This window comes from Podarcis cretensis (genome assembly GCF_951804945.1).
Source record: "Podarcis cretensis genome assembly, chromosome: 11".
NCBI lineage: Eukaryota > Metazoa > Chordata > Lepidosauria > Squamata > Lacertidae > Podarcis > Podarcis cretensis.
Genome location: NC_137180.1, coordinates 24,734,882 through 24,760,435, shown reverse-complemented (window position 1 = coordinate 24,760,435; position 25,554 = coordinate 24,734,882). Strand labels below are relative to the sequence as shown.

At 41.0% G+C, this 25,554-nt stretch overlaps 1 protein-coding gene and 1 pseudogene across 2 annotated transcripts in view; one reads left to right on the top strand and one right to left on the bottom strand.

Moving 5' to 3' along the window:
* Nucleotides 1-25,554, bottom strand: part of LOC307226668 (general transcription factor II-I repeat domain-containing protein 2-like) — a 662,775-nt gene that overhangs the window by 100,544 nt on the left and 536,677 nt on the right. The window lies entirely within an intron of this gene.
* On the top strand, nt 10,422-11,291 carry LOC307227119 (small ribosomal subunit protein mS26 pseudogene; annotated as a pseudogene). Its single transcript has one exon. The product of its transcript is annotated as a small ribosomal subunit protein mS26 pseudogene (transcript).

The following is a 25,554-nucleotide window of genomic DNA, read 5'->3' as shown; positions in this document are numbered from 1 at the left end:
TGCAAGGTTAGGGGTCTCTGAAGTCTCCTCCCCAGTCTCCCCACATTTGGACTCTCAGTATATTTCCTCATTATGCCCCCACTTTAGTAATACAGTCGTACCTCAGAAGTCAAATACCTTGTGACTCAAACGTTTTGGCTCCCAAACACCAGAGTGTTCCGGTTTGCAAACATTCTTTGGAACCCGAATGTCCGGCATGGCTGATGTGGCTTCCGATTGGCCGCAGGAGCTTCCTGCAGCCAATCAGAAACCACACCTTGTTTTCCAAATGTTTTGGAAGTCAAAAGGACATCTGAAACAGATTCCGTTTTACTTCCAAGGTACAACTGTACGCACAAGGAAATTAGTGGAACAGGAAGAATCTTCACTAATACTTTTTTTTACTTATCCTGAGGCTACAATCCTACTTGCTGAAAGTAAGGTCCATTGAACCAAATAGGACTTACTTTTGTGTAGCGACCTACAGGATTGTGTTATAAAAACACCAAGGTCCAAGTAAATTATTAAGTTATTAAGATCCATTATCTACTCCAACAGTAATAGAAGAAATGGAGCTCATTCGTTAAGACCCAATTTGGGGAGGGGGGGTCAACTAGCAAAGTGAGGTCTCTTTGAGATGCTACAATGATACCCGACGTTGTTTGGTCGGTTAGTTGCGTGGACTGACCTTCACATGCTACTTCTCTCAAGCAGCCTTCATAGTACTTTGTGTAAACTAGCTCTAAATTAATAAAATTCTAACACTGAGGTTTTACATCCAGGATTTTTTTTCCCATCCCCCTGTGATAAGGAATCCCCATGAATCCTTTCGATCCAGTTAATGAAAACATTTGGGGAAAGCTTTCCCCGTCCTATGTGGTGGGGGGGGGGAGTCCCTTCATTTCTAGCAGACCACTTTTATAACATTGCTGGTGTTGGCTTTAATCCCAAAGTTGCTTAAAATACCACAGTTTTAAATGTAGCATAATAAAAAAGTAATAGCGGAACATTTCAGTAGCACACTTCAAGTCGTCAAAGCACTTAACATGCCCTACCTCAGTAACATTTACAACACTACAAATGGTTGGCCAATATTATTAGCGGCATGTTGAAGATATAGAGAGAGATGCTGAGATAATGGCTTGCATAAAACTTCCCAGAAAGCTCACAGGTGATTTGAGCTCTGAAGTGGGGGCCAACCTGTATATTAAGCAGAGTGTAGCAATTGCCTCAGGAGCCTCATGCTGTGAGGAGATGGTAGTGGGAACCTAACAAGGGCCTGCTAGATCTGTCTCATAGCCTATCTAGTCCAGCATCCTATTCTCACAGTGGCCAACCAAATGGCTATGGGAAACCCGCAAGCAGGACTTCAGCACAGGAACACTCTTTCCTGCAACTAGTAGAAGCCACTACTACAGCCTGTCATTCCTCCCAGGTTTCCTGGTAATTCAACTCCATGACCTACTTCAACTGCCGATTTGCAGAGCTTAGAACTGAGGGTGAGGAGAACCATCCTGTCCTTTTCCTCATGTGGCAAAATTTCATGGGAGGACCCTGCTGAGGACTTACATGACATCCTTAGCCACTATGCTACACCAGCAGAAGTAGAAGGAAAGGTGGCATTGGTTGGATCTTTACACAAGCAGGCAATGCCATAGGCCAGCCTTTCTCAACCTGTGGGTCCCCAGATGTTGTTGAACTACAACTCCCATCACACCTAGCTAGCAAGGCCAGAGCTCAGGGATGATGGGAGTTGTAGTCCAACTACATCTGGGGACCCACAGCTTGAGAACCGCTGCCATAGGCATGCTGGACTGACAGCAGCCGTGTCTGTTCAAAAACACCCATATGTCTCAGAGAAGAGAGAGCAACTGTGAATATTTATAGTTCTGCATTGCAAGGAGTTGGGTGTTTCATTAATCTGCATTATTGTTGATAGAGTAGGGCTTTGGATTTACCTATTAATGTTCTTATAAATCTCATTAATGGATGTAATAGAGGTCTTCTTAGCAATGTGCCCTAATTCTGCAACCATAGCAAAAGAAAGCATTAAACTGTCTTGAGATAATTTTCGGGGAAAATAGTACCTCGGTGACTAGGAAGAGAAAATTTATCACAACATTGTTTTATGTCTTTATCTTTATTAATGCTGTATTAGCATTGATATTGCTCCTGAAGGGAATTACCATGTTCAGAGAATGCCTCAATAATGAAGAGGGAATTTATTTACTTGTTCTTATTAAGGTACGAAGCATATTTGTAATGACTTGATGGAAGGAGCCCATTCTGATTTAAAGATCGTGATCTTGAGATGAGTCAGGTAAACAGTCATTTCAGATTTACAGCTGACGTCAAGTTTCTGCTTACTTCAAAAGTCGTTGCTAATTTAGATTTTGTTATTAGCATCTAAGTTGAATCTTTGGCCAAAAGAATTTAAATCACAGCAGGAGGTATCTCCTAGGCACTGCTGTTGCTGCCGCCGCAAGGGTCCTTGATACAATTACACACTCTTATTCTCATTTATTGCAGTGGGAATTTCACACACATAACTGCATGTGGGAACAAATCCATACTTTTTAGAAAATCACACTCTCTACTCTGGTGCTGCAAATATTGGCCATGTTGGCATGCTATCTTCCTACATGCGTCAGCCCAAACAATTCATTCATACTGTCAGCTCTAAAAGGTCCAATCACATGAGAGGAAGGTGACTGTGTTCAGTTTCTTGTTCCCCATACTGGTAATAAGCACTGCCAAACCTTGACGGATTACCTGTTCTGAGTTGCAACTGCACTTCCCAACTGAACAATGGGAAGTGTGTGCACAGCTTGGTTCTGTTGTGCAGAACCACACATACAACATCCATTCCTGGTTCCTTATCAACCTAGGATGGACAAGCTAGTTAAGTGAGGTTGACTAGAGACTGCAAACTATGGGTAGATAGATTGAGACTTTGCTCACCACATGGAAGTTATAAGCAGATCATTTATAGACTTGCCATGGAACGAGGAGGACATTTCCACCCTCTATTCTGGTGCAAATGTAAGAGAAGACTTTTAAAAGTACACTTTTGTTAATCACAATAATCATTCACAAAATGATTCTCTAAAATCTTTTGAAGTGTGTCCATTGCCAACATCTGAAAAAGCTGGGTGGACACTTGGCCTTGCCATAGTTGAATGATCGCCTAGGCCTAAACCTGATGTTATGTTATGTGTGGTGATTCTCAGTCACACAGGCCCCCTGAAACTCTGAAACCACCAATCAATGGGAAGGATAGCTTAGAATTACATACCTGGAGCTTCTCACTGGGGAAAGAGGCCTGGTTGCAATAGGGCAAGAATGGAATCAATGGGTGGGTATCAATGGATATTACAGGGAAGCAGTAAAATGTGTTCATCAGTGATGTTTTGTCTGGGAGCAGATGTTGCATGGTTATCTGTCAGGATGCTTGAGTTGGACTCTGAACTGTAGCATACCCTCCAACATCCAGGGGATCAGAATTGGGATGCTCATTTTTTGGTCAGCCACTCTGGCACAAGCCAGCTGATTCTTCCCATTTTTCTGAACCCATTTCTTGAATGTGAGGCATTTGAAAAATCTCTCTAAAGCGCAGCATAAAGCAGGTACAGACAACTAATAGCTACCTCAGAAATTATGACTGAGAGAAGGGGTATAAATATTTCAAATCACTAAATAAAATAGATTAAAGATACCCTCTCTGAAAACCAGACCTCAGGAAATGTTTTATGCTGCTTGCAGCAGACACTTCAATTTGCAACGTGGGATAGTTTTCCACAAGAAAGGAATTCCACAGTAGTGGGGCTCCCCCCTCCCCAATTTGGCTAATCCAAAAACCTGTCAGATTCTCTTCAATAGTATTTTACTGATTACAGCAGAGAGATATTTGTTGTGCCCGAATTCTTTCCTTAACATTTATTTGCTAATCTATTCCATTATTCCTAAAATAAAGAGTATTAAAAAGAATACATCTTGTATTCTTCGCCATATGAATATGCAGCAAGAGTATGTGATTTGTTCATTATAGCAGCTGTGGAAGGACATTGGAGAGAAAATGTTTGGCTTGCTTTGCTGGACATAAGCTATTGAAGTATGTATAAACTTTGTAGATAGTGCTTTATGTTGTTCTGGTATTATTATTATTTTAAAAGAATACCACATTCCACACACTTAACAATGCTAAATAAAATCATGATATGGCAAGAACAGTTTGGTCTAAGCTTTCCTTCTACCTGTCTTTTACAATAAAAATTAACTGAACTTGTGCCATGTTGCCAAAGGCTGCACATTTTGACATCAAATACCAGATTCCTGGCAAAAGCAGCTATCCTTCAAAGCAGGCCTCTTCCAAAAATGATTCTGGATTTATTTATTTTTGTTGCAACTCTCAGCAGATTCAAGGATAATCTAATGTAACATTTAAAATGCAAGTTGTATTAATCATAATCATAATAATAGAATTTCTCTAATGTCCTTCAGTTGACGACCACAGGGCAGTTTATAATATGAAAACAAAAATACATTTCATAATAACAAATAAAAACAATACCTCCACGCAAAGGCCTTGGAGAAGAGGAATGTTTTTTGCCTGACACCTAAAGATATGTTATGAAGGTGCCAGGCAAGTATGCCTTCTTTGCAGCCTTCACTGCCACTAGGTAAGCTTGATGAAGAGCCCTCACCAGTGATTGATTGCGTTCAACTGCAGTTTTCCGCCACTCATATTCTAGCCATCTCCCAACTTGTTTCCTCGCCCAAAGCTCTGGAGTATACAATGGAACCGAAGAGATTCCACAATGCAGGAGAGGGCTCAGGAACGATTATGTCAACGGCTGCTGCAGAAGTCCTCTTGATAATGGTCTCCTGATTTTCATTCTGTTTTGTTTTAGTGTGCATCTTTTCCTGGAGAAGAGTAAAAACATGGGCTAGGAAGCTATCATGCAAGGTTGCCATAGCCTGACTTTACAGCCCAATCCTACATATATTGACTCAAAGGTCATTCGCATTGAGTTGGAACCATTTAAGTGAGCACAGAACTGCAACCTAATGTCAGACAAATGAAGAAGGCACTTAATTCTGGAGAATTCGGACCTGGAGCATGCAAAGATCTGAACAATAGGAGAGTAACATATGGAACATCTCTATGGAAGGTACTACCATTCACAAGATAACATTCACTAACATCAGAAGTGGATTTGTGTCAGAGGACAAGAGTGTGGAGGCTCCTCTCTCACCTGGTTTTTGGTGAGAAGGAGAAGAGTCAGAAGTGAGAGAAGCGCTGGATGAGAATCAGGTAGAAGGCAGGAGCCTGAGAAGGAGAAACATGCTTGATTTCTGTTTGAATCCAAAGCTATGGCTTGGGAAAACTAATATGCTGTGAGCCCCTCCATCATAGGCTCAGGCTGTATACATGTGTAAATAAACTATATAAATCCTAAAGACACTACAGTCTCTGCTGCCACTCATTCCAAGAAAATTGAATTCTGGGTAAGTGCCTGAAACACCTGGAATCTTGCACCACTCGGAGATTGGGTTGGTGTGCAACAGTATATTAAAAAGTTGTGGTTTTGTTTTTTTACAATAAACTACTCCTCCTCACCTGACCATTCCCATCACCTGAAACAGTTGATAATATAGGACAGATTAAATCACTATTTACCAGGGTTTCCTCCCCCAACGGCCCTTCTCAGGTCACTGATGGTGTTTGTTAGTTGTAACAGTTCCATCCTGTTGCCAAGAAAGATTCATATTTTTCTCCTTTTAGCAACCTTTTAACTTGACAGGTTCAATGTAGCTCCAAAAAGAACATGACTGTTAAAGACAAAGGCCACTCTTACAAGTGACACTTAAAGTGGTTTCTGTATTTCCTACATCAGTAAAGCAAGCAACATGGACTAGAATGTAGTATATCTGATTTTTAAAAAAATGGCTCTCCCCTGCTCCCACTATACACAGTGAGTGTTCATAGGCAAGTTCTCATTCTTAGAAAGAATCCCTTTTCTTCTTTTTTTCTGTAAATAACTTTTATTGGTTTTACAATTTCAAATTCAACAATTCTTTTCCATCAAAAAAGGGGGGGGGGAGAATGAGAAATAAAAAATATCAATCATGGAATATAAGAACTAAATAAAAAAATAAAAAAATCTTTTTGGAGGTTATCTTTAACCTCCTGACTTCCCTCTATTTCTTCCCTGGTTCATTGAATATATATATTTTCTGCATAATTGTACTTAAACCTCTTTTTTCTTATCCATGTTATTTTATCTTAATTACATACCATCAGTTTTTATTGTTTCAGTTCAAATTTCCTTCCGTAATTTTTATCTTATTTTAACTGCTTGCAAGTGTTTAGTCAAAGCCTGCCAATGTTTCTACTTGTTTACAATATTTTTGTACATATACAATAAATGTACAAAACATTTATGTACAATAAATGTCTCCCATTCTTTTTTTAAAATTTCTCAATGTCATTGTCTCTGAGCTTTTCTGCTAGTTTTGCCATTTCTGCATAGTCCGTCATTTTCAATAGCCATTCTTCTATTATTGGTGTCTTATCTTGCTTCCACTTTTGGGCTAGTAACATCTGGGCTGCTGTTGTTGCATACATAAACAGTTCCTTCCTTTCCTTCAGGATTTGATTTTCTGTTATTCCTAGTAGAAACACTTCACCAAAAAACCAGAGTATGGCCCCATTCTTATTAATGAATCTCCCTATTCTTAATAATTAATCTCCCGGTATGCCCCACGGAGGACCTTAAGGTCCATAAATAGCAACACCCTAGAGGTGCCCTAAGGAAGTCATATTATCCTCAACCAGGGCCAGGGCCTTTTTAACACTGGCTCCAGCCTGGTGGAACGCTCTATCTCTTGAGACCAGGGCCCCGCAGGATTTCTTTCCGCAGGGACTGTAAGACAGAGTTGTTCCACCTGGCCTTTGGCTTGGAGTCAATTTGATTCCCTCCCCCTCTTTCTTTTTTCCTTTCTGCTCCTGTGATGAGGCTGCATTTTAATTTTAATGTTTCAATGTTTTAATGTTGTATTTTAAGCTTGTTTTTAAGTTGTATTGATTCAACTTGTTTTTATTATTGCTTGTTAGCTGCCCTGAGCCCGGCCTTGGCTGGGGAGGGTGGGGTATAAATAAATTTTATTATTATTATTATTATTATTATTAATGAGTAAAAATTCCTAAGAGGGGTACATGCCATTAAGACAAATTCCCAGAAACTTGGAGACATATGAAGATTTGGCTTTGGTGGATAACATGTGTGGCTTCTCTTCTGCTAGGCATATGTTGTTGCAATCTTTCATTCTAAGTAGAGATGGTAGCAGCCCAGGAGATATTTCTGAGGAATTAATCAGAGGTTCATGGGTCAGAAATGGGGAAGCTGAATGACATCACAAACACACAAAAACAGGACTTTGCATAGACAGGCTAAAAGAAATTGAACCTTTGTTCTACAAAATACATATTTTTCTTGATGGATAGTTCAACCATTCTGAACTCTCCAACTGAAAGGAGTTTCCTTTTACTTAAAAAAACACACACAACCCCAGCCCACATCTGCTTTGAATGCTAAACTCTGGACAAGCACATGGAGATTTAAGGTTAATCTTCACATAATCTAAAACACCAGTTTCTTGTCTTCTCCAAGATGAGGCAGACATCTGCCTTATTTGGTGTTTAGTAACATGGTGGACAAGGAAGACATCAGCTCACTTGGAATGATGAAAGATTTTTAAGAAAGAAATCATGGATCATTCTAACTATGCTTATTATAAATCACAAAAGGAATGTTCTTGCACATTATGTCAGCCTGTTGGCAGACCTTTCCATAGCCTTTAATTTAATCTAACTCGTGCCCATGTTTACACAAAAGTAAAATTCAATGGAGCTTACTTCATTGCAGCATTTGGGAATTCGTATGTCAACTGCCATTAACGGAGAAATTTGAAAACAGGTTCTATCACATCCTTGCAGGGTAAATGGTTTGTTGTTGTTGTTATGGATAGAGGAGTTATGTTCTTCAGATTAACTTCCATGTTTATTTCGTTTTGTAATTCGGACAGAATGGACATAGTGCCATGCATCACCTATGCTGAACTCAGGCCTGTGTTATTAAGATATACTTCCCACTGCAATCATGGTGCTGTGCTAGCAAGCACTATTTAGGACAGTAAAACGAGCAAGGGCTCGTCTGAAAGTTGCTAATAAAGGGGAAGTCTGGGTTGAAACTGATGTGCAGAATCTAAAAACATCATTGGATCTCATGTGCATTAAACTCTATCTTCTCAAATGCATTTGCTTTGTATGATTTGGCCTGCTTATAAAATATGGATTTCCTTGGCCCTTGCACACCTCTATAGGGCTCAAATATGTCTTAATATAAGGATAATTACTTGGGATTTACCAGAAGTAAATATTAAGAGAGATTTTACTTTCTTGGGCTCTATGATCACTGCAGATAGCGACAGCAGTCACGAAATTAAAAGACGCCTGCTTCTTGGGAGAAAAGCAATGACAAACCTAGACAGCATCTTAGAAAGCAGAGACATCACCTTGCCAACAAAGATCCGTATAGTTAAAGCTATGGTTTTCCCAGTAGTGATGTATGGAATTGAGAGCTGGACCATAAAGACGGCTGATCGCCAAAGAATTGATGCTTTTGAATTCTGGTGCTGGAGGAGACTCTTGAGAGTCCCATGGACTGCAAGAAGATCAAACGTATCCATTCTGAAGGAAATCAGCCCCCCTGAGTGCTCACTGGAAGGACAGATCGTGAAGCTGAGGCTCCAATACTTTGGCCACCTCATGAGGAGAGAAGACTCCCTGGAAAATACCCTGATGTTGGGAAAGATTGAGAGCACAAGGAGAAGGGGACGACAGAGGACGAGATGGCTGGACAGTGTTCTCAAAGCTACGAACATGAGTTTGACCAAACTGCGGGAGGCCGTGGAAGACAGGAGTATCTGGCATGCTCTGGTCCATGGGGTCACGAAGAGTCGGACACGACTAAACGACTAAACAACAACAACAAATATTAAGTATAGTGATTTAATTTACTGAAACTGGGAATGCTTAAATGCATTGCCGCGTGTTTAATTCTGGAATGTTCCCCAGTAACTCTGGTCACATGGGAGGTATCTTATTACATTCTCCATTTTGTTTTGTGTGCAAGTGACTTGACTGCAATGGCTGCATCTCCATGAACACTGAAGAAGAGACAGTGTTAGATACTGTATTTTTTGCTCTATAAGACTCACTTTTTCCCTCCTAAAAAGTAAGGGGAAATGTGTGTGCGTCTTATGGTGCGAATGCAGGCTGCGCAGCTATCCCAGAAGCCAGAACAGCAAGAGGGATCGCTGCTTTCAGTGCGCAGCGATCCCTCTTGCTGTTCTGGCTTCTGAGATTCAGAATATTTTTTTTCTTGTTTTCCTCGTCCAAAAACTAGGCACGTCTTGTGGTCTGGTGCATCTTATAGAGCGAAAAATACAGTTATTCTCTCTCTCTCTCTAAACGCAATAGAGGAGAGGAGTGCTGATATTTCTGTGTGAATGTATGTGACAGAAAGAAGTACAGAAGTTGATGTTCTCCCAAAGAAGCAATAAGGAGCAGTCTGCTGGAAGGAGATTGTGGAAAGGAACTGCCTAGCTGGTTAATATACAGAAGGCTCAGTGCAAGTACTGGAAAGAGAGAAAGCCACTGTTTGAATGTTGAAGGATGAAGCTGTAATAATCAGCTAAGAAAAACTAAGCCCATGCACGGTATTGCACATGATTTGGCTTCCTAGCCGCAATTTAGCTACTCTGCCAACAGTAGAGTTTTGGTGAGAGGCTGTAGCTCATTAGGAAAGCATCTGCCTCCTAATATTCAGGTCCAGTCTCCAGCATCTACAGGTAGACTTGGGAGAGGCCCCTGTCTGAAACCCTGCAGAGCCGTTGCCAGTCAACATAGACAATAGCTAAATGGACCAATGGTCTGGCTCAGTATAAGACAGTTTCCATTGTTCCTATGTAACTAGTTGCTTGGGATGATGCACAGACAGATTTTCCTTTCTGCTGAGCGAACAATCATTGCCAGATACTCCTAGAAGAGTTTAAAAGAGTTACAATAAATTTCATACTTGGCTACCAAAACCCAAGCACAACAAAACATACACATACTGTGCTAGTTACAAAGGGTGCATGCCTGTGTAATTGATGGCTTTTCACTTCAAATTACAAACAGGCAGTGAGTTTGGTGTGTGTGTGCTTTTAGGGAAAAGCTAAAAATCATAAAACAAGCTGACACAGAATGATTGTATTTAATATCTGAGTACTGGGACCAAAGACAAAAATAGCACAAACTGCTTGACTTTTTAAAAAGCCAGATTCTTAAACTTGATTTCTACAGAAATATCCAGTTGAGAACTGCCGCGGCCGCCGGGATGCTTCGCGGGCTGGTCCCCTTCTCTGGCCAGGGCGGCCTTCTGGGCCGGAGCCTGGCGCCGCTCCTGGCCGCGCCCTCGCGGGGCCGCAAGACCTGCCACGACCCCCCGGCCAAATCCAAAGCCGGCAGGATCAAGGTGCCACCACCCGTCGACCCGGCCGAGCTGCTGGTGGTGCTGGGCCGCTACGAGCGCTATAGGCGGGTCATGACCGCCCTCAGAGGCGAGTTCAAAGAAGAGGTGCTGCGGAAACATTATGCAGAGAAGTATGGGGAAGTCTGGAAGCAGAGAGAGGAGGCTGCAAACAAGGAGCATCAAGAGCTGATGGCCTGGAATGACGCAGAGAACAGACGTCTACGGGAACGGAGGGAGGAGCGCCTCCGGAAGGAAGAAGCAGCTGATCAAGAACGCCGACGGCAAGGAGCCCAGAATCGGGCTACCTATATGGAAGAAATTCTCAAGGAGAAGGAGAAAGAGGTGCTCCAGTTGCAGGAAGAAGCTAAGAACTTCATCACCCCTGAAAATATAGATGAGCGGATTGAGGAGTGCCTAGACAACCCCCGCAACTATAATTTTGCCATTGATAAGGAAGGAAGGATAGCCAAGCGGAGCTTATTGCCTTAGCAACTCATACCAGAGGAGCCTGGGCATCCTGGTATTCCCTGCCCGAGTGGTTGAGTGTCGCTTCCATCCAGCTGCCAGAGTTTGAGGGGACCAGAACTGGCTTGCTCAACTTCATCAATAAGACTGCTTTGAGACATTCACCCTGAAAGATGTATATCTTTGGGGTTTTATACTTCCAGAACATTGGTGCCCTTCTTGAAGACTTTGTTGCAGTTTTTCCGTAATAAAATATTGGGTTTCTCTCTCTCAAAAAAAAAAAGAAATATCCAGTTGTGTATCTGTGTGTATTGTGTTTCAATAACATCGTTTTTATAGCTGGACATAGTTTAAATGCTTGCTGCTAGCCAGTCCTATCTAGATTTTTCAACTGAAGCTTTTTGTCTTGTCTCTGAAACCAGCGACTACCAAAACTCTGGTTTAGGATGTTGAGCCTTGCAGAGATTGTCACACAAGAAACTGAAACCAAATAAAACTCGGCTTCATGGAACATCGGCAAAGACGTGCCATTTTTGGAAGTTATCTAAAAACAAACAAATAACATGTGCGTCAGGAAATGTAAAAATGGTGTGGATTTGAAATTGGTTTGGGTGTTTTAGGCCACCTCTCAATAATCACATGAACCAATATCCTCTACTCATCTTCATTTACTTTTTAGAATTGAATTTACTGTGATGTTTCCCTTCAACTTTCATCTGGTGAAATAGTCTCAAGAAAGGAAATGCTAGTTGCTGACTTGTCAGTGTACTGTTACACTTACTGAGTGATGATCTTATGTTAAATGCATAGTTGCCTAATGGTTCATTGTGATTGGTTGACTTTGCACAAATGGGGAGTCATTTTGGACTCACAGCTGTCCATGGAAGCACAGGTCAAATCTGTGTCCAGGGCAGCTGTTTACCAGCTCCATCTGGTACGTAGGCTGAGACCCTATCTGCCTGCGGACTGTCTCGCCAGAGTGGTGCATGCTCTGGTTATCTCCCGCTTGGACTACTGCAATGCACTCTACGTGGGGCTACCTTTGAAGGTGACTCGGAAACTACAACTAATCCAGAATGTGTCAGCTAGACTGGTGACTGGGAGCGGCCGCCGAGACCATATAACACCGGTCTTGAAAGACCTACATTGGCTCCCAGTATGTTTCCGAGCACAATTCAAAGTGTTGGTGCTGACCTTTAAAGCCCTAAACGGCCTCGGTCCAGTATACCTGAAGGAGCGTCTCCACCCCCATCATTCTGCCCAGACGCTGAGGTCCAGCGCTGAGGGCCTTCTGGTGGTTCCCTCATTGAGAGAAGCAAAGCTACAGGGAACCAGGCAGAGGGCCTTCTCGGTAGTGGCGCCCACCCTGTGGAACGCCCTTTCAGCAGATGTCAAAGTGATAAACAACTACCTGACTTTCAGAAGACATCTTAAGGCAGCCCTGTTCAGGGAAGTTTTTAACGTGTGATATTTTACTGTATTTTTGGTTTTTATGTAAGCCGCCCAGAGTGGCTGGGGAGACCCAGCCAGATGGGCGGGGTATAAATAATAAATTATTATTATTATTATTATTATTATTATTATTATTAGATATGCTGTCATGAGAGACAGGCTCAGGAACTGACCCTCCAGTCTTGAGATGTCATACTTGTAAGTCTGGGAAAATGACATCTTCCAGCTAGCCTGGCCATGTGGGAAGTTTTGAATTTGGGATGGAGGAAGTGGGGTAGGGAAAATTTAAATCTGTAAGTTGTTTGAAGGAGAAGCATCCTGGCTCCTAGGTCTGCCTTTGGGAATCTGAAACAGGGTTATGTAAATCAACACTGGAAATGGAGAAACATTATTAGAAAATGGGAAGATTAAAGGATTTATTTTATAAGATGCAACCTAAGGTTGGAATTTACAGAAAAATCAATGTCTGCACATAAGGAGACTGTGGAATTGCACACTAAAAAGAGAAGGATATTGACAAGCAGAGGTATAGTTAGCTGAAAGAGCAAGTTCCAAAGCACTGGAAAAATACAGGTGAATAATTTAAAATGTGAATTTGCAAAATGTCCCATTTGGGACCCTTTTAAAAAGCACTTGGAAAATTTATAGTCAATCCTTTAATCACCTTCCTTCAAGAAGGTCTTGGAGGTTTTTTGCTTTTTAAGCTACATGGGTATCTTGACAAATAACTACAGAAGTATTATGTCAAAAAGCCTTCCCTGATTGATATCAAAACTAGCAGCAATTCTTAATAAAATATACGTTTTTACTTCTGAAGTGTTGCACCAAATACATTGCACATACTGTAAGATACACAAGACAGTGAAGAAGGTCCAGTGTTTCTGCCATATTATTTAGCAACAGCAAAGTGTCAAATCTCAAAGGCTAAATTTATTATGGCATGTGTTTTCATAAAGTGGAGTTTGCTTCAACAGATATTTTAGCAATGTAATTTCTTGTATCTAACAGAGAGAACTAAGAAACAAAATACAGCACATTATTTCTCTGCACTGGAATTAGGAATGGGGCGGGGATTTCTATTCAGTTTCTGTTTAAAGCCAAAGTTATTCAATTTGCCCTTTCCAAAGCAATATGTTAGCTGTAACACTGCTATGTTTTCAGATTTGCTCTTCTCTGAATTTCGCAGTACAGTACACTTCTCCAGACAAGTAATGTGTGCAGAAATACATATACTCAGTCCTTTTTTTCTTTAAAAAATGTTTAGGGGTACTCTAATTTTCCTACTCATATTGAAATACTGCCCTTCAATGAGGCCAGACTTAGATTCGCAAAATGTTTAGGGGTATGCGTACCCCCAGAAAAAAGCACTGCATATACTACAACAAAGTGGGCACAAAAATGCAAAAAATAACATTTAAATTTATTAGGGGAAATGCCTTTGCAAAAATGTGTATATTAGGCAAGATCCAGTACAAATATGTCTCTATTAAGAGTTGAATCTATTAAGAGTTGAAATGCTAATGATTTTTCATGGCTTTGGTTTTTTAAAATCACAAACTGATATGGAAATGTGGAGAATTGAGAAACTAAATTTGACAGATTTGCCCAACAATAACTGCAATACAGGAACTCTTCCCAGATGTGTGAACTTCTAGTTGTAAGTTTGTTGGAAGGAAGAAGCTCACACCTCCTGCAAATCAACAACACATCTATATGTTTGTATATTTAAATATCCAATTCTAATTATCCTAATTAAGAACATGCATGAACTTTTAGGAAGTGTTATTTTTCTATATGAAAGGAGTAGCAAGGGCCAACCCTACCATTAGGCAAAGTGAGGTGAGCACCTCAGATAGCAGCTGCTGTTTCTCCTAGTAAAAGTAAAAGTAGCAAGTAACGGTTACCGCACAGCAGTTAATATCCTGCTTGTCCTTTTAACTGTTCCATCCTCCTATGTTCCTCCTGAGATGAACCCTTTCAACAACAACATCTCCCAAGGCCAGCTCTTGGTTTGAGAAGGCCCTTGGCAAGGTGCCCATCTGAAGCCTCTCATAACTCAGTACACTTCAATGCCATGGGCTTACCTGGGGCAACTAGCACATGACTATCAGCCACTATTTAAAGTTCCCAGAAATCTTTGGCATGATTGTCATTAGGGTGGTCCAGGGCATTGTGGGAAATTTCAAATGGATACTCATAGCTCCCAAGCATGGAGGTCCCAGTGTACCAGGAGACCCTGCCAGGGAGCTGGGACCCCATCAGTAGCCTGAGTGCACTGGGGGGTCTGGTCAAATCCACCCTATACATTTAAAGCACATAGCTAACTACAGTTCCCAGGATTCTTTGGGGGGAAGCTAAGGGTGCTCAGACCTGTGGCTCTGCAAAGAGTAAACCCCAGTTCCCAGGAATCTTTGGGGAAAGCAATGCATGTTGGATGTGCTTTAAACATCTGGTGTGGATGTGACTCATGTCTGCTTGCATCTCCTACTGTTGAAGCAAGCAGGACTCTTTTTTCCATATTGCAGGCAGCAGAAGAGGGTGATGAGGGGGACCAGAGCAGGACTTCAAGCTACCTCCTCCTCCTCCTCCTCTTCTTCTTCTTCTTCTGGCAGCAGAGTTGTTATAAAGATATTGTGGGTTTTAGCTTGGCAGTTCTAACTGCAGACAGTAGAAATGTGTCTGGTGAATATATGTTAACAAACATCTCTGTGATCTTTAAGGCTTATCCTGACAGCCATAGCAGCAGGACCCTTTCCCACACAGGCACCTATAATTCAACAAAACTACTGAGCGGGGTTTTGTACATGGGCAGGCTTCTTAACACTGGCCTGCATCAGGCCTTCTCCAGGCCAAGGGAAGAGAGAAAGAGTAGATTTTGGAGGCTAGCCTATCCTTCAGGAAGCCATCAATAGTTGATTCAGTGTGGTTAAATGCAAGAGACTTTGCATGCAGACTTTGCCCCAATTTCATGAGAACTAATGAAACAGCAATAAGAAGTGCCTCTTCTTGTGGCATATTGGTCTTCCTTGCTTGTTGCACCAGGAAATCTCTGCGTCAGCTCTCAGGCACTGTGCCTTCAGTTTCTGTTCTATATTGCAAGTCTGCTTCATGTTCTTTATTCCTCTAAATTCCTTTTGAATTGATGTTCTTGTTGATGAGGCATCCTCTGTGTAGGTTCCTCTTCAAACTTTCCACTTCCCAAATGACTTTTGATGCAACTTCAGAAGGAGCTGCAAAAGACTGGCTCCTGTGTCATTCGGGTGATGTCGGAACAAGCCCTAGGAGAGAATGCCTGTTAAAATCTTCCTGTTAATTCTGAAAGGGATGGGAATTTATTCAAAGAGCTTCCTGTTCACTGGACACACGAGACCAGTTCTGAAAAATATTAATTTTGCAGGTTACTGCAGTGGTGATAAAAATGACACCACCGCTGCGTTATTCATTTCATGCAGACCAACTTATTTGTGGCTGTGAAAGAACACACCATTTGAAAAGCTCCTTCAATATATAGCTCTTTTCTACTCCTGGCCTCTTAATTTTGCTCAAGTTGTTCTGCTTCCTATCTGATAAGATTTTTGGCTCCTTTCTTTTCCAAGTGCTTTTTAAAAAGAAACCTTCACTCACAATCCCAAATTGGACCCAACTGCCCCAGGCAATTAAATTCCGGGACCTCAGGCTGAGTGTTGGTATTTTAGCTGGTTGATTAATAGCATCCCCATTTAAATGGTCACGGCTAGCCTTTGAAACCATTAACACCCCATTAAGATGAATGGGGCAAACCATGTGCCTTTTGTTTCAGGCTCCTTGAGTGGGACAAGGCACAAAGGCCCAGTTTAATGATTTACAGGGAGAAGTTTCAACTCCAGTGAAGAAAAATACAAAGGGGAACTTGAATATTCAACAGTGCTAAATATTTATATTGTTCTGTTCCATTTGGAGCAGTTTTATGTATTTAATAATTGTAACGATTTTCTCTGTTTTTAGAATTGTATTTTCTGTTGCTGTAACCCACCCTGGGATCTTATGGCGAATGGAGGGTAAGACATTTTATACTCAACAAGGAAGTAAAAATAGCCTGTTGCCCTTACAACACCTGGAGAGTCAGTGTTCCCTTAAATGATCAGGTAATTACACTAACACAGTTTTGCAAACTGTCTGGCTCATTGTCCCATGCATTTCAGGGGAAACTGCTCCAGAGGAAGGAAAACACAAGTCAATCTAAAGGCAGTTTGCAGCATTCTGATGCAAATAATTGTCTGTGTGAAATTCCCATCTAGCATCTTGGCTGAGCAAAATAAGTAAAAGCAGTAGTTAGCTTTTTCTACAGGGAAAACAGCACAGTGGATTTCTGTGCCTGCTGGTGCTCTCATATATTTTTGTTTACAGTTATAATAATCTTGTCCCTGCATGCATCTCCCTCCTAACAGGCCAGTAATGATGCGATGAAATTCTAGCTGAAATTAAATGGCTTGGGTCTTTATCGGGAGTCACTGGAAATGAAATACGGATGCTGTTCCAAGAAATTGACTCCTATCTGAAATACCTTCCCATTCGAGGTGGAAGGTGTACTACCAGGCATCCTCTTTTACAGAGATGTGGTCACTATTTCCATATTTTCCATCACCACCACCATCCTGTCAAAACACAGAAAAGTAAAGGAATGGAATGGAAAGAATTCCAACAAGAGCCGAGAGAGAGAGAGAGAGAGAGAGAGAGAGAGAGAGAGAGAGAGAGAGACTTACCACGGTCTTAACCTGGGCAATGAGGTAAAGAGTTCAAGATTAAGCATATTATGTGGATGATTTGTATATTTCATTGTTTGTTGATATATTTATTTATTAAAAACATTTTTACCCCTTAGAAATTCTCAAAGAGGTAAACAGACTACAATAAAATGTGCTACAAACAACTAGCAGCCTTCTACTAAAGGTAAAGGTAAAGGTACCCCTGCCCGTACGGGCCAGTCTTGACAGACTCTGGGGTTGTGCGCCCATCTCACTTAAGAGGCCAGGGGCCAGCGCTGTCTGGAGACACTTCCAGGTCACGTGGCCAGCGTGACATTGCTGCTCTGGCCAGAGCCAGAGCCAGAGCCGCACACGGAAACGCTGTTTACCTTCCCGCTGGTAAGCGGTCCCTATTTATCTACTTGCACCCGGAGGTGCTTTCGAACTGCTAGGTTGGCAGGCGCTGGGACCGAGCAGCGGGAGCGCACCCCGCCGCAGGGATTCGAACCGCCGACCTTTCGATCGGCAAGCCCTAGGCGCTGAGGCTTTAACCCACAGCGCCACCTGCGTCCCTTAGCAGCCTTCTACTAGGTGTCGCTTTATAATTCAAAGAGATTTTTTAAAATCAGCATAGTTTGAAAGGTCGAATCCACCATCTTGATTCAAACTGTTGTCCTAACATAGACGAAAACCTTCACATTGGCCTCGGGAACCACCATGCAAAATTTGGTTATGACCTTAAGCGGTATCAAAGTGCATAGTGGACAAGCAACTTTCCGTAGGTTAAAAATGTAAAGCAACAATATAAAATCCATGTGGGTTAAGCATTTAGCTTTGTTTGAATATACCCATTGTTTTGCTTCTGAAACAAGCATGGCATACTACTGGATAAATGACATTTCCAAGTATCATAGTTTTATCTAGGACCTAGGACTTTCCATCCATTAATTACTATACAGCCTTATCTTTTGCCTATTTTAAAAAATATGCCACCAATAGCTCTTCCAACAGCTCAGAATTTCAGGTCTGCAAGGATTCTGATGTAATACCTTCCTGCTGCTTTTATATTTGGCTCAAGATGATGTTAACCCTACCCCACAATTACTGTGCCTCCAAATTCAGAGGCAGCAATGCTTCTGAACACTAGTTGCCAGAATAGGGGATAGTTCTCTTGTGTTCAGTTCCTGCCTGTTGGTTTCCCACAGGCATCTTGTTGGCCACTGTGAGAACAGGGTGCTATACTAGATGGGTCATTGGCCTGATCCAGCAGGCTCTTCTTATGTTCCATTTTTGTTTTGACATTTCCGTTTTTCTTTCATTATGAAGCCGCAAGGCATCCATCAAGAGAAATGTTGCCCCGCCAGTCCTAAATTTCAGATCTGCAATAATTTTAACATCATTAACTTTCCAATGCTAGTGCTACCGGTAACTGTGAACACCTTCCATTACTTTTTTTCTTTTCAGACATTTCCCCTTTTTTTCTTTCAGTGTGAAGCATCGGGGAATCAATATTTCCCCACAAGGTTTTATGCAAAATGCATAATGTTAAGGAGCCATCTGAATTATCACCGCATATGGTCCGAGGCCTAGGCATTACTTGGTATCAGAAATCTCATGTTGATTATCAAACAGGAATGCTCTGCTGCCTCACTGCATGGGTAGTAGAGATGGGCTAAAACTGGCAGAAGTTATCTCTTCCCTCCTAGTTTAACTGAATCAGACAGGGCAATTTTTGTTGGAAGAGTCTGCTGGCAATCAATATGTCTCGGCTTGCTTCTCTATGCCTTGCTGAGAGTGGGAGAGAGAGCTGTTGGAAAAGAATCAAGACGTGAAACTTCTTCAGCTCTAGTTTAAAGCTTATGAAAGCAAATGATCTCCAGGGCACTAATCCTTTCACCTTGGTAAACATGCAATGAATTTAAATGAACACAAAACAGAGAGGCTCCTCTTTCCCTCCTGTTCAAGCATCCCTCATACCTTAAAGGCTTCAGACAATATATATGCCTAGCAGGACTTTCTGCTAGGGATGCCCTATACAACTCAAGAGGAAGGGGAGTGTGAAAGCAAGATTCCCTTCGAGGCAACTGAATGTATCATTCTCTTAAAAACCTTGGCTTTTCTCCTTTTACTCTTGGAATATGTTTTCTTTGGCTAGGGAGCCTTACTAAATACAATGAGATTGTGTGAATCCCGAATGTGATTTTATTCTGTGATTCTTTTCTGACAGAGCAATATAGCAGAGCATAAGTATTTAAAATACATACTGTGAAGACATATTTATTTCAGCATTTAGTTAGATGCTGGGCAGGATTTTTCATTCTTATTGTTCTTTGTTTTAATGTCGTCCCCACTGATTGGGAGTAAGCCCCATTGAACTCAATAGGACTTACCTGTGAGTAGACATACGTGTCTGGAAATCACGCTTGATGTTTTTATTTGGATAGTTGGATTGGGTGCGTTCTGTGCTGCTCTTTTCATTTTTTTATGATATTGATTGTAAGCCACCTTGCGAGAGTGCCAAACATGACTTTATAGTCCTGAAATAAATAAATAAGGGGCCATACAGAGTAATTTTTTTATTTTAAAAAATCTATAGAACTCAATACAATAGTCTGCTTTGCATTGGCACCAACTGAAACATGGCACAAGAGAGTTCAACTCTGAAGCACAAAGCATAGATGACAAAATGTGTGCTGGCTTTAAAAGGGAATTAATCAAATTTACTGAGAACAGATCAGTAGCTACCAGCCATGATACCTAAATGGAACTTCCAGAATCAAAATACAACTGAACATGAAATTTGAGGGACAAACAAGAGGGAAGGACTGTTCCCTTTCCCTGACCATCCCTGAGGCATCTTGCAGAACACTGCTGTAAACAGGACACTGAACTAAAACAGAGCTGGAGAACCTGTGGGCCTCCCAATGCTGTTGGACTACAACTCCCCTCATCAGTGACCACTGACAATCCGTTGATTAGTGAGCCACTTGGTCTGATCTTTTTTATCTGAAAATTTATAAACTGCATTTTTCTTAAAAGATATCAAAGCATCTTACAGCATATAAAATGCAGTAAAGCACTCTGCCAATATCTCAAAAACATAATAAATAAAGAATACACCAGTATACACTTTTTGGTTAATGGGGCGGGGGGTGATCATATTGTGAAGGCCTCCCAAAAGTATAGAGTTTTCAAAAGACATTTGAAAGAAGGGACAGATTCTGCCGAACCTCCACAGGTTCATCCAGGATGTGGGGAGTTGTCCCTCTTGCCTTGCCCTTGTATATGCCCATGAGAGCAAGAATGAAACAGAGCTATAATAAATTTGTAACACAATGACATATTGCACCTTACAAATTGTTCCAGGTTTATGGAACTAACACTGAAATGGGACCAACTGCAGTGCTATTTTTCTAAAAAAGGAGATACTAGAACTCATCACGAACGCCTTCCTTGTTGTCTTATAATGGCAATGCCACACACCTGAGAGATGTCGGAACTGAGTTCCAATGAGTTCCAGCTGAAACAAAGCCCTGGGACCAAGGAAGAGCTTGTCATGAACTGCCAAGGAAATTGGCTTCTAGTAACTCAGCATTGGTACCACATCTAGTAAGATTTGAAAGGTTTTTCTTATTTTCTTACTTGTTTATTCAAGTATTTATAATCCACTTTCATGGAAGTGTAACAAGGTGATCTACAGCATACAAGATTATAATGAAATTAGTAAAAGCATCAGTAAATGCTGGTAGCTTAAAAAACAACAACGAATCGCACTGCAAATACCTGTCTAAACCATTCTGTTTTCAGAAGGCATCGAAAGGAAGGCAGAGATGACTTCTTCTGAAACTCTTCTGGGAGTTTCTACAGAGCACGGCCCACCCTATTAAAGGCTTCATCCCTCGTGAAGGCCAACCAAACCTCAGAGGTGTGGAAACCCACCAGATATGCCCCATCAGAGGATCTCAGTGATCAAGGTAGACCATCAAGGGACCAGGTGCTCCTTAAGATACTTTGAGCCCAATATCTTTTGGGCTTTGGAAATTCACATAAGAACCTTAAACCTGGCCTGAGAGCAAATCGGCAGTGTCTTAAAGTCTACTTGCTTATAGTGCACTTCGTTAAAGTGATATAACTTTATCAACCGGGCCTTTCCTAGAATAATGCTTTTGGCAGGGGAGGCTTTGAATTGTATGAACACCGTTGCATTTCTTTTTCTTTTCTTGCCTATTTTTGTAGGCAGCCAATAGATTGAGGTGATGCTGGCAATTCCGACGAAAGCTTTCATCTCTGCAAATGTAATACTGGGTCAAAATAAGGAGAGTTTTCTTCATGCGCCAGACAGCAGCTCAAAAATGGTATTTGATTTAGGTTTCCAAAGGTTAGAAGTGAGACAAGCATGCAATAAACATTTTGCAAAAGCTCAAATCAAGCATGCTACCCTTGAACTGCAACAATGTTAGAACTCCTTCCTATGCGAGGGTCAGTCTGTGAACTTGTTTACCAAACATTTTTTCCCATGAACTGCAAATCTCATTCGATGTACATGTCCTAAGAGGGGGAAGGAAAATGCTATGAAACTGAGGCTATGAACTGAACTGAGTTCAGATGAGAGATATACAGCTGGAACCAGACTTCGAGAGAAACTGACAAGCATCCCTGTGTCACCAAAAATTGCATCATCATCATCATCATCATCATCATCATCATCATCATTATTATTATTATGCCACCCATCTGGGTTACCCCAGCCACTCTGGGTGGCTCCCAACAAAAAATAGTAAAAACACAATTTATGGATCTGGCCAGCAGAAAAATCCTCATTTAAATTACTCTCTTTTTTCCAAGCTAGTGACAGTTAGCAATTCTAAAGAAAAATATCAATTGGTATATTGACTAATAGGAACCTACACTTATTTCACATATGCAGGTACATGAATGTATACAATGTGACCTTCAAGTCTGCCCTTTATTTATCATCCTATATATTAGACTTTTATCCCTCTTTCCACCATAAATCCCAAGGCAGCATACAAGCTCCTTCTCAGCTCATTTTATTTTCACAACAACCCTGTGTTTGGGTAGAGAGATGGTGAGTGGCTCAAAGTCACTCAAGAGAGCTTTGTGGCTGAATGAGAATTTGAGGCTGGGTTTTCCCAGTCATAGCTGGACATTCTAGCCATTATCCCATGCTAGCTGTGTGAGTATCCCCAGATCTGTGTGGTATCAGAGGGCATGGAATTTCCCCCCCTATACAGAACAGCTCAAAGTGCCAAAACACCTTGTGTTGACCAGGTACCCTCCAGATGTTTTGGACTATATGGCCATGCTAGCTTGAGTGGATAGGAGCTGTCATCGAAAACATCTGGAAGACACCAGTTTTGGAAAGTTTAGATCAAAGAATTCTGTGTACCTGATGGTGATCTTCTGATTGATTACTTCCTACTTCTTCCACCCCTCACCTTCACATCACATTTTAAACTTAATTTTTTACAGACCTAGGTGCTTTTCCTGAAATAATCAAGTATAATTTCCTAGCCTCGTATGAGCAACAACTCTAAGCAAAAGATGGCTTCACTGGAAGTCTGGAAATGGAGGGTGAGTATAGAACACAAAATGTTATTTGCAGCTTGTTATATTTCAGACATGTTAGCAAGCTAACTAAACCCTAGCCTGAGACAGAAATTACGTGGATCAGCAGAATGGAAACACTTTCATTTTGAAACTCTCTAAGGTTCACGAGTTCCAGCAATGGATCCTCTAGTGCTCAAGTAAAAATAGGACAAGCCAGGTTTTTCCATAGCTAGGAAGTCCCAGTTCTGGTATATAACGGCAGATGTCGTGTTTCATGTAAATGGACCATCAAAATCTATTTTTACTAAGCTGGAATGCAATTCTATGCAGGTTTAGCTCAATAGGGCTAAATCCCCAGTAAGTGTATTTAGAACTGCAGCCCAAATATAGGAGAGAGGTTAGCAAACAACAGCCATAATCATAAAAGTTAGAGTTTTAAAAAAGTAGAATAATTGTATTTTCCTTTTCTTGTCTCCAGCAGACAAAAATGGAAAATGAACCAGAAATGTATCCCTGTTACATTGCTCCTGCTGAGTGCTAATAGGTCTTGGAATGAAATTGTTTTATTAATTTGATTAAGTTGAAGGAATATCTAGGGTCTCCCATGAATAATTCAGATTCTCATCATATCCTCGGAAGTCATATGTAAAACATTGTTATACCTCAATGGTCCCTTACAGTCTAACCTACATTTAATTTTCAATAATGTTGATTTATAGTTTTATAAAGGCAAATAATAAATATAATAAATTGCCCCCATATTTCTTGATCCCAAGCTCTATAAAATAACCCCTGTAGTTTTACATTTCCAGTATGAAATATTAAATACATAAATCAAAACAAGATTATTTTTCATCTGGAGGTGGAGACCAGTTGCAGAGAAATGACAAATTCATTTTGGTTAAAATGAATGTTTTAAGGCAAGTTCTCCATAGAGTGTCTACCAACTCTAAAAATGAAACAAGCGATTTTGGGTTTTTATTTATTTATTTTTTAAAAAATGAATAGCCTGCATTTGTTGGGTTCTCTATGAGAGATATTTGTGTTCATGTCATACAATAGGATGATTCCCCATCTTTAAGGCATAAAATTACATGCTTCCAATTCATTTTATACTCCCTTATTATTAGGAGTGGGGCATTTTATCTCTTTTTTTACTCTCACATTTAGCAATGATGTCTCTGTAGCCTGGCACCAGACTGGCATATTAGTTACCTGAATGCTGTTGTTTAGGTTTTCCTCCTTTTTCTGCCTTAATAATGGTGTACTAACCAGAAGAACATTATAACAAGACATTTCCAAGAGAGGTTTAACTTCTAATTTCACAAGCAGATCCATTTATAGTTACACACACAACATCTCAGCCAGAACAAGAAATACTGTTTTGCATCCTTGATTAAAAAGAGTAAAACTAATTATAAGGATTCATTATAACATTTAAATACCTTTCAGCTCTCGGAGTGCTTAAAATTTTCTGTCACCAAAAGCTTTCTGGTGGAATGATGAAGCCTGAATGCAAAAGGCTTTGAAAGCCATGAGTGAATGAGAGAGTGAATAGATTGAGCTAAACTAATGGGTTAGGGAGTCTCGGGATAGCTGCACCCACCTAAACATCCTGATATTGGAAATCTGAACTCAGTCCATCCACTGAATTAATCTCTCTGAGGCTTTGTTTCAAAGCCAGTGAAGATTAAATTTTGACAGCTAGTATGAATAGAATTCTGCCCATTATCCTGGACATTCACATGCTCTTTGGTGAACTACTCACATGATCACAGCCATGGCATTAGAGACATCCAATACTGATGTATTGAGCACTTGTGAACAGGAACAGATAGTCTTTCAATTCATGCTCATGCTGCTACAGCACTAGCTTTCAATTAAGAAAATGACTTTTCAGGAAGGTGGGGGCAACCCTTTGAGATTGAAATCTTGTACGCAGTTACATGGGAACAAGCCTCATTGGACTCAGTGGCGTTTACTTCTGAGTCTTCTTTGGTGATCATTCATAACCAAGATTGTCTTCCATGAAAACAGTCTTAATAGTAGACCTGTCTAGGGTTGCACTGTAAATTTCTCAACCTAACAAAAAATGTAAAGCACAGAGCCTGCATGCTATTTTGGAAATTTCTGGGGAGACAATAAACTTTTTTTTCTTTATGCGTAAGTGCAAGAGAACAAATCATATTATTATCCATCCGGAAGGGAAAGAGGTGTGAAGAAATATCAAGATACCATTTCTGCTGTAAGCAAATAGGATCCCAAAAGCTGTTGTCACAAGATACCACATCATACTAGTAGAGACAGCTGGGGCCGTCATTAGCCGTAACAGGAACTCTAGGGAAAATCCATATATTTAACAGAGTTAAATGGGCTACTGTCTTAAATCCGACACCTTTTGAATTTTGTTAGATAGCTACAACATCTGGATAATTATGCATGGATGTTGAGCATGTGGCCATCAGTATCCTTTTCTTTTAACTTGGAAGTAGAAAATGTGAAGACATTAGCCTGTTGATCAAGTGTGCAGTCTTGGCAGTGAAAAGGCTGCAGCACAACATTGCAGAAGTGCTGCCTAATAACAACCCGTTTTTGAGGGGCGAGAAGGTGAAGATGGAGTCTCCCAAAAGTATAACAGAGGCCGGTGGAGGCTGGTAGGGCTGGTCACTTTCCCCCAATCCAAGCCAGTTCAAAGGGGGTTGTGGCCTAAATGTGTTTTCAGGCCCTCTGGAGGTTGATTTGGAAATGTAGTCTCTGACCCACAAAGTATGAACCAAAACTAA